Source organism: Ceratina calcarata, unplaced genomic scaffold (assembly GCF_001652005.2).
Source record: "Ceratina calcarata isolate Rehan_Ccalc_2016 unplaced genomic scaffold, ASM165200v1 scaffold427, whole genome shotgun sequence".
Taxonomy (NCBI): domain Eukaryota; kingdom Metazoa; phylum Arthropoda; class Insecta; order Hymenoptera; family Apidae; genus Ceratina; species Ceratina calcarata.
Genome location: NW_017166390.1, coordinates 20,285 through 30,906, shown reverse-complemented (window position 1 = coordinate 30,906; position 10,622 = coordinate 20,285). Strand labels below are relative to the sequence as shown.

The 10,622-nt window shown below is 40.3% G+C and overlaps 1 long non-coding RNA gene across 1 annotated transcript; it reads left to right on the top strand.

Moving 5' to 3' along the window:
- Positions 1–4,104: 4,104 nt before the first annotated feature.
- On the top strand, positions 4,105–5,915 carry LOC113464569 (uncharacterized). Its single transcript, XR_003389415.1, has 3 exons — positions 4,105–4,737; positions 4,856–4,972; positions 5,235–5,915. It is a non-coding gene; the product is annotated as an uncharacterized LOC113464569 (long non-coding RNA).
- Positions 5,916–10,622: the final 4,707 nt, after the last annotated feature.

Below are 10,622 nucleotides of genomic sequence, written 5' to 3'. Positions count from 1 at the left end.
AGACAACCCCGGCTAGAATGAATGATAGGCTGGTTACGTGCGCGAAGTGTCTTCGACTTAATGGCCTAGCCTCCAGCTACACTCCTAATCATGAATCCTAGTGCACTTTTAAGTTTCGAGAGTAGAATGTTCATTGACCATCAAGAAATAAATCATTAACACATCAATATCCAGTGTACGGATTAAAATAAGATCAGAATAACGTTTAGTACAAATTCACAACAAATTGCACAAGCAAGTTCTTGTGAGATGCAGATTTTTGTACAAAACTATTATAATGATAATTTGGAAATAAGGATTCCTTTTTGCCTTAAAAAATATTCTGCTTGAATACTGAATGCGTTATTTATATAGGCTGAGTCACATTTCTTCTTATCTCAAAGAATATAGAAGTTACTCAGTGACTCATCCTGTATTTTATAAAATTGTTCAATGCAATCTACTGATAACAGTGGGAAAGAATTACTGTTGGAATGTCGATTGCATTTGCGTATGCGATAAGCAGAAATTAGAAGACGCCTCCAGGTGCGCACAGCTCAAAGGTACAGCACTCTAAGAAGACGAATTCAATATTAATTACAAAAGACGTCCGCACCCACAGGGAGTTCGTGGACTTTAGATCGGTGGTTCGCGTGAAAAGGAAATTACGTTCAGCCTTTCCCTGACCAACCAAAGTGGCTTTCTGTCAGCGTCAACGAGACGAAGGCTAGGCGTTTGCGAGTCCACCGGTAGGTGTGTCAATCAGTAGCAAAGTAATAGCTGGTTTTTAAGTTGTCGTGATCAAAAAGAGCCCGCGAGTGCCTCGCGTGCGTCTAATGGTGGACAAGATGAAAAAGAGCGAGCCATGGGATCGCCAAGAGAGACTGTGGCTCTGGCTTTAACTAATCAGAGTCACGGAACGTCCCCGATTTTTAAGCACAATAACTGAGTGAGTCAATGCCATTGCCTAAGAATGTGATAATTATTGATTCTACACAATTGGAGAAAAATTGTGCATAGAAAAATTGTACAAAATTTAAGATGCTTGTACAAAATATAAAAAATGCACACATCCTTCTTACATAAAGAATATTAAAAGTGAAATGCATATTATTCATTTTAAATCTTTCTTTCGTTTTCTAAATCCTTCATCTTCCATAAAAATTGGCAGTCTGGCAATAATAAATTCAGCTTTACAATTGAGAGGACGTTCCATTTGTGTAATGGTTCATTTTAAATGTTAACAGAGTATAATCCAATTTACGTAGAGTTTTTCTGAATAGTCGTTAAAATAAATTGGTCGTTTCTCGCAGCAGGTAGGTATTCCTTTGTGAATTCTCGTTGGGATTGAGACATTTATTAAATTGGTATGTCCGCGCACGCGGTCGAAAAGAACGCCAGTCATTTCGCTCACCTTAATGAGCGTACGTGATGAGCGTATCAATAATTATCGATCCACCTGACACAGCTATTACATATTTAAATCTGTTAATTGCTTATGCCTGTTTAGATCAGCCCTTTTATCATTACGTTCATATATAGGTAATGCGACATCAGCAGAAAAATGATTTTTAAATACTAATCGTACTTGCAATTAATTCATGTATTAAAATGTTCATCATTAATAATATTTTTATCATAAAAATAGTTTAATCAGAAAATGAAGGGGTATCAATTTTAGTGAAAGGATCTACTTTAAGTCGTACCGAAATGAGATAATTTGCGGTAGAACGCAATATCTACGAACAAATGCAATGAACAGAATCCTCATTAAACGTCTGTGAGAAATCTACGAACCGATAATCGTTTCACGGTAGATATGCGTCGACCACTTTTCATAATGGGCCTATTAAGTGCTCGGAACCTCACAAAAGTCATTTATCAATCTCTTTTAAATGTATATGTCTCACTAGTTGTACAGTACTATTAACGAAGATAGTAGAACAGGCAATATTTATGAATCTTACGAACTAATTGTTCCTTTATCATTATTACCTCATGAAATTCAGTGTTCTTAATAATATTTTTCTGTTAGTAATTTGATAATCGTTCAACAAGCTTCAGAGGCTCGTGATAAAAATGAAACATGCATGCATAAAAAAACGTAATTCAAGATTAAAGGATATCGTATACGGTAATTTGCCCTTATAAGAGGAAAAGATACTTGTAGCACTTTTATCCTCACATAAAATTATTGTTAAGGGTACGGTACGTGCGTCACGACACGAGTTCGCCCACATGGACTGCCCACCTCTTTTGTACACATATATTCCTGTTTCTCACCGCCAGAATAGGGCTAAAAGCGTGTGGGCGGACGAAATTTCTGTTCGCGTTCGCTGTTACTAGGTCGCGTGTAAAAAAAGGCGAAATCAATTTCACCTGAGTGAGAATAAGTTAACGACACTGCGTTGCGACACGCGAGATGATGGAATACACAGCGAAGTGTGTGAAAAAATCCTATAATATATTCTTGTTAAAGACGATACGAGTAGACTGCGGATTTGAAGGAAATTTAATGTCCAGGAATTATAAATGCTGTGTATTATGTATGAATCGACAAGCTGGTTGCATATTTAAGTAACGAAAGAAATGATTATTTAAAACATATTTTTTAAATAAGAATCCGCAGTCTAAAGCAGAATAATCGGAAGCATTGGCAAAGTGGACTCACCAGTACATCCTGCAGGAGTTCGTGCTCATCGAGAAGTATCACTTTGCAATGAAGAAGACGGGGCCTACGGCTTCCGGTCGGCCTTAGTCCAGGACAGAGCCACTCCACTACCATATCTCTTCCGTCAGCAGCTCTCCTGTTTCCCTTGTGATTCCTTCCTGGCCCTGGCTTTACTCGTTCATCCACTCATCGGTTTCGGTCATCCTGAAAGATGAGGACGTCCACGCTGGTAATCCGATCAAAACTGTTGACTATACATATACATACTATTCACGGCTAAAACGGTTAATTTGGAATCACGATGATTTTTCACAATGATTAGTGATCGCCTTTAATTGTTGTAGAAAAACTCACTCACACGAGTCGTGCAGATTTAACGTAACAGATGAAACCACGTAAGATACTTATTCACGTGTATCACATTTCATCTCATAAATCTTTCCCATAGGCATTAATAATTTAACGCTCGACAACTAAATAGCTGCCGTATTCAAGACCAACATAACAATTCAATTAACAGCTACAACACAACGAGTACATGCATCGTGCATGGAAACCTATACATATATACATATTGAAAACCAGTAAATAAAGCAAACTATTACACTGTTATATGCCAATTCGCATTAATCGTGACCTCGGATGAATGGGCGAAACTTGAAAACGTTTCGAGTTCTCTGAATCCCGAGTTCAATAGGCTCAGATTCAACGGAATTAATTAAAAGCACAATGGTCGAACAAATGATCGAGTTAACTAATGGCTTTGAATCTGATGAAAGTGTACAGGAATTAAATGATTCCTGTATGCAAAAGAAGTATGAATCCCATATTCCAGTATGTACAAGAAGTATAAAACACATTATTAAATTATTCATATAATTAATTAAGTAGTTATAATAAATTCACGAAACCTACATTACTTTCTTATACCGATCCTATACGATATTTATAGTACACGGTCTACCGTGGACGGGACAACCTTGCGCGACTAATAGAGTGAACTGAGCGATCGACAAGAAAGGAGACAAGGAAAAAAGTGGACGAGAATAGAGAAAGGAGGACACGAAACGTAGGTGAATTAATCTAGATCTCTGTCCGGCTATCTTCAAAGAAGACGCGTATGAGAATGGAACGATAGGCTTGACGCGATTAATTCCGTGATTTATGATATTTGAGATGAAAAAGATAGACAGCTTAAAGTTAAAGTCGTTTTTTAATTGATTCTCTTTGAAGCATTGGCAAAGTGGACTCACCAGTACATCCTGCAGGAGTTCGTGCTCATCGAGAAGTATCACTTTGCAATGAAGAAGACGGGGCCTACGGCTTCCGGTCGGCCTTAGTCCAGGACAGAGCCACTCCACTACCATATCTCTTCCGTCAGCAGCTCTCCTGTTTCCCTTGTGATTCCTTCCTGGCCCTGGCTTTACTCGTTCATCCACTCATCGGTTTCGGTCATCCTGAAAGATGAGGACGTCCACGCTGGTAATCCGATCAAAACTGTTGACTATACATATACATACTATTCACGGCTAAAACGGTTAATTTGGAATCACGATGATTTTTCACAATGATTAGTGATCGCCTTTAATTGTTGTAGAAAAACTCACTCACACGAGTCGTGCAGATTTAACGTAACAGATGAAACCACGTAAGATACTTATTCACGTGTATCACATTTCATCTCATAAATCTTTCCCATAGGCATTAATAATTTAACGCTCGACAACTAAATAGCTGCCGTATTCAAGACCAACATAACAATTCAATTAACAGCTACAACACAACGAGTACATGCATCGTGCATGGAAACCTATACATATATACATATTGAAAACCAGTAAATAAAGCAAACTATTACACTGTTATATGCCAATTCGCATTAATCGTGACCTCGGATGAATGGGCGAAACTTGAAAACGTTTCGAGTTCTCTGAATCCCGAGTTCAATAGGCTCAGATTCAACGGAATTAATTAAAAGCACAATGGTCGAACAAATGATCGAGTTAACTAATGGCTTTGAATCTGATGAAAGTGTACAGGAATTAAATGATTCCTGTATGCAAAAGAAGTATGAATCCCATATTCCAGTATGTACAAGAAGTATAAAACACATTATTAAATTATTCATATAATTAATTAAGTAGTTATAATAAATTCACGAAACCTACATTACTTTCTTATACCGATCCTATACGATATTTATAGTACACGGTCTACCGTGGACGGGACAACCTTGCGCGACTAATAGAGTGAACTGAGCGATCGACAAGAAAGGAGACAAGGAAAAAAGTGGACGAGAATAGAGAAAGGAGGACACGAAACGTAGGTGAATTAATCTAGATCTCTGTCCGGCTATCTTCAAAGAAGACGCGTATGAGAATGGAACGATAGGCTTGACGCGATTAATTCCGTGATTTATGATATTTGAGATGAAAAAGATAGACAGTTTAAAAAGTCGTTTTTTAATCGATTCTCTTCACGATTCTTCTATTTTTCGAAGTAGAATTTATTTCCTAAGGAAATACCTATAATATTTAATTGAAAATGTTTGAATACTTCTATTTGCTGGTGTGCCGATATCAAGCTGGATGGAAACGCAATAAGAGGAGTTTCGAAGCGAGAAGTACAATCTTCCAATCCATTAAGATACACAGCTCGCTCGTGCTAACCACGATAAATGATCTACAATGCAAATTCCTACGGGGCGCACAAATCCCGAAACGGACCGGTCGAGTGTCCATCGGCCCGCGTCCGTTTTAAGCATATCAAGCAAATTTATGCACGCCCCTTTCCCGCGCATAATTACCGAGCTATGAGCATTATTTACATAACGAGTTTAAGTAACAAACATCCCCGGCGACAGAACGCGTTGTAAAATTCGCGCGCACTTAATTCCTTCGGCCCGGAACAGAGTTGCCGAACACACCTGGGGAGATTCGAACAAGCCGCGGTCCTTGTAACGGGAACTCGCGCTCGATGCTCGCGTGTTATATTTTAGTGGATTCGTAACCGGAAATCGAAGAAGAAAACGAAAGCACATCTTCTCGAAATCCTTTCATGAACAATACAAATTTCAACTTATTGTACATATGTAAACGTGTTACGTCGTATTATTATAAATAGTTTAAGTAAACCTATATGTATAGATATTACAAATTTTCCATAATTTTCCTACATTTTTCTACCTGTACTACAAACATGATATTTTAGATGTGTTAAGTACTACTTAATTAATATTTAAATTAAGTATTGAGGTCAGTGTACGTCTTCGGTTAACCTTCATTTTTTTAATTATTGCTGTAATTAATTAGGAAACAATAACAATAATAATTGCATATGTACTTGTATACATATAATACAAATGAGAGCCAATAAAAATTTGAAACAAATAACTTTATTTTTAATTATACTTAATTGCTATTAAGTTAATGATATTTTATGACTGTTTGAAAACTTCTGTATGGTATTGTACAACTGAGGACCATTATATACATAAAAAATTGCTCTTGTGTTCTATCTCTGTGATTTGCTAATCGCCCTTACGGACACTTTATTTTCAACGCCCGGAGCCTAACAAGCGCGCTTCCTGTTAGCATCTGAAAAATCGTAAACAGCTCGCTAGCCGTCTGTACCGTTAGCTTATACTTTCATACATCTCGAATACGATTGCCCGTTACTAACCATTCGACGTCAATTCATGCTTACGAACATTCACAGAAATACTTAAACTGTTCCTAAAAGAATGTAGACAATCCATTGTTAAAAGTACAGCCAAATTTATCAACGCATTTTATTACATACGCATAACGCCTCTGTCTGTGAAAATCGCGGTGATTAAAAAGCGAAGGTATAGTGAGTCACGTGTTGCAAAGAGAATTCAAGAGTACTGATAAATGCGCCGGTGTATAGGCGAGAGTAAATCATCGAGGGATTTCTTCTACCCGGTTGGTCGTCCGATCCGGTCCGTGCGTCGATGCAATTTAAATATTTAAACTCATTAGACTGGCCGGCGCAAAATTACCGACCGCCGCGAGGCTCGTTCGACCATTCCGCGATCCGTCCTACGTGCATTTCAATCGCGGCTCGCAATTGAATATTTGTCTCTTCATTTTACTATGTTCAACCAGCGGACCGCGACATTGGTGCTTCAATCCTTCCTCGAATTCTCAAAATTAATTGTTTATATATAAATATAGAGTATACATTCTTTAATTTGATAATTGTATTACGATTGCGGGTTTTATGTATTTATAAATTCCTGTCTAAAGTTAATTTTTTAATTATGTTTAACTGTTTTAATTTGCAGCCTAATTATCAAATAAATTCCGTATGCAACTTGATCATGGAAAAACGACAATTAATTTACACATATTTGAAACGTCTCTTAGGAGATGATTTTGGAAACCAAGTTTGCATGCGACCCAATAAAAATTGCGCGTAGTGGCTAGCGCAGCGCGCGATATATCAAGCCTTGAGAAGAATGTCCCTACGCCCAACGAATCGCTAAGAAAATTAATGGCTCGTGCTTTGCATTCTCCGTAGGAAGCTTCGAATGCCGAAGGTATTCCTCGAGAGCAACCTTCCAGGTTCTGGTAGCGCGAGGTCTCCAGCTCCTGGACGCTGCACCCTCCTCTACGTCTTTCTTCTGGCTCGCCGCTATCGTCGCCGGTTTTGTGAACGTGTTCACGTTTTATTCATTAGCTGACGCCGTCACGTTGACCGATGAATTATTTTATTCGTTCGTACACGCCGCGCGTACGCGCTTCCATGTCGAATCCTAATCGACCGCGGCTGGAATCGTTTTGAATAACGGGTAAACACTCTCGACAATTTTTCTACTCGCATCGCACACGGCCATAAATGTTACAACAAAAATTAATATGGTATTTCATGTAATGACTAAAAATGTAATAAAATAATTTATATATAAATGAATTTCGTACAGTGTTTCGTGTATCCATTCATTTCATAGACCGTCGTAATTCTAATCAATCAACTGTCGCTGACACTATCTAGATCGCGCGTAACACTTTCCCCGAATGAAACGCGAGCTCCCATTTCTAAACGCGGCTCACTCTCTCGAGCAGTCGTCGATTAAATACGTTCTCTACGAAAATCACGTGCGTCTGGTCTACAGTTTTTCCGTGGCGACAAACGTAATCGTTTCCCGTCACGTAGAAGGCGGAGCTTTCAGCGCCCGTGACAACTCGCTCCGGCAGAAGGTCAAGAGACCAAGTACGTACACCTTTTGTCCTCGCGTGTCGCGCGTGAAAAATGTACGCTCGATGATGTGCCGAACCGAGTGCCGTTGAACTCACCCGGGCACCCGAACAGGTTTCGTATCCAGAATTCCTGAATCCGATGAATATAATAGAAACTGACGGGGCTTAGCAAATTGCCACACGGTTGGTCCTTATTGCGAAATTAATTGCAGACAAGTCTGCCGCGCTCGATTAACGCGTTCGTTCGCTATTTGACCGTGACACGGAACGATACCCTATGTACTCGAGGATCGAAGGGGGAGAGAGGAGAGAGAAAAAAAACAGAAGGAAAGAACAGTAACGAGCTCGAGACTCGACCGTTCTCCTTCTCGATTCGCGAAACTCGACTCGGCCAATAACGTTCTTTCCACCAACAGGCACCACGGTCACGATTACTTTGTACGATGGTTACGACTTACGACGTTGGTCCCGGCGTAGGTACCTGCCGAGTCGTTAAACGAAAACACGCTCTCCTCGAAACTGATATAGTTAACCGATACGAAACTGCAATTTCCAGTGTAAATATTGAAGACGATCAGGAGAAATGTCCTCGATTCTTCTTTTATTACTGTTACACTTCACGAGACAAAATCGTAATACGATTTTTCTATCCCACCACATCTACAAAGACTCTTCGTGATCGATAATCAAGAGACATTACATAGGCCTCGCAAACATATATACATAAAACCATTGAGAGAAATAGTGTAACAGAATCCGAAGGCAAGAATGAACCACAAATCGTAAAACGAGATTTCCATTCTATCATAGTAATGCAAATTCTCGATGATTATCAATAAAAGTTAAATGAATCTTTCAAACAATATACGTAAAACTATTAAAACAAATCTAAAAGACATAAATCAATGAGTTTCCCTGCCAATGGAATTTCTCGATGATCAGATATCAATAAACATTAAATAGGTCTCCCTAATGACATAAAAGTACTAGAAGAAAAATGTAAGAGTCCAAAGGCAGTAAGAGTCTAACGAGGATAACAAGACGAATCGCGTCTTCTAATTAGCCCGCCGGTCTACGTAACAGAATCACGTGACAAAACGAATGAACGGAGGACCCTTTGAGCCTCGTTTCCGGTTTTATCTAGTCACTTTACTTTATTCACACACAAACTATAAAAAGAAGCATCTGCGCAGCTCCGTAATTGGTGCTCGCAGCTAATAGCCCATTGTCTACTGTTAAACAAGCGGGGAAAAATGTTTCATTTATCTGTGAGACGTTTTCCGAAGCATCGGAAGAAACGCGACGCGTTTCAGAATACAATACAAAGTGCTCTCCCGTCCCACATTAAGCATTCGTCGATCAGCATTAAGGAGGCATTAAATTATACCGAGGATACATTTTTTTCCATTGCCCGTCCCTCTCGATAAGACAAAGGGAGGGAACGCACCGTGACGGAACTCCAGCAATAAGAATAATACCCTGTCAGTGAATAAATACTGGCGATTATTCCACAATCGACGAAAACCGAGGTTCGAATATCAAACGCAATTGAAGTTCGAATAAAAATCGTAAGCCTGTATCGAATGTCAGAAATAGAAGCGTTCACCACGCGCACAGACACGGTATCGCTTATGTAGAGGGAAGTAAACAAAGCAAGATCGAAGATAAGTTCAATGCTACGCACCTTGACCGCGAAAATCAGATCCGAGATCGAAGATACGCCGTCGTCGGTGTGTCGATCAACGCGGCACATCTGGTCGCAGGGGTCATCACACTTCCGGTGCCACGATGCACAGAAATTCCGGTACCGGTGAACGAGCGCACGAGTCACGGGACGAAACAGTGTTTAAATATGAAGGACGATAAACGAGAAAAACCGGGAGGATAAGAAACTATATAAGCCGGTTACGAATTGTGCGCGTTCCGTTCGATCACTAAACGCGCGTGAACCAATCGACGCGACGCTGGTGCTGCGTGCACTGCCGTGACATGTCAGGTGGTGAAATTTTCGGTCTGGTCGCGACGGGAACGGAAGCTCGCCGGGACTTGAACTGACCGCGCAAGCGAGAATCGACGCCGAGGAAGGAAGTACGGATCGGCGATCGATGACACCGGCGCGAATTAGACTTGGCGTGCGTGGAACGTGTCGGGAGCAGAGTAAAGTCCCACGCGGCCGAGGAACGAGCTAGCACCGGATGGATCAGGGCAGTGGCTTGGCTCGGATCAGACTGAGCCGAGTCAACTGAAGGATTCAGATGTGCCTTTACCTTGCGCGCCTTCCTTTCCTTTCCTTCGCCTTTCCTTCACCCGCCGTTCCGTCTCGCTCGCGCGCCCGCACGTCTCGCGCTGTTCACTCTGTTAATCGTGATACCGTGGACAGTGACGTACCCTCGTCGGCCGCGAGGAGTCTTCCTTTTGACCGTTTCGAGTCTCCCGAAATTACGCCGCGTCACGCGACCACCGAAATCTTTTCAACAGCGACCGTTGTTCGGTTAAGTTATCGTGATTATCGTCAGATCTTGCTAGCAAGCTTTTCTACCGCCAAGGCCAGTTATGGGATTTGAATAGTTTCGAAATTAACGATAATAGACTTAATCGATGAGATGTAATAAAAAAATATCTCTGCTTGGAATATGATATCGCAAGCATTAACTGTTTGATGCAACATATTCGTGATTCACTAAACATTATTTTAATTATTTTAACAATTTTTCCTTGAGTTATAACTTGGAAATCTATTATGTGAAAGT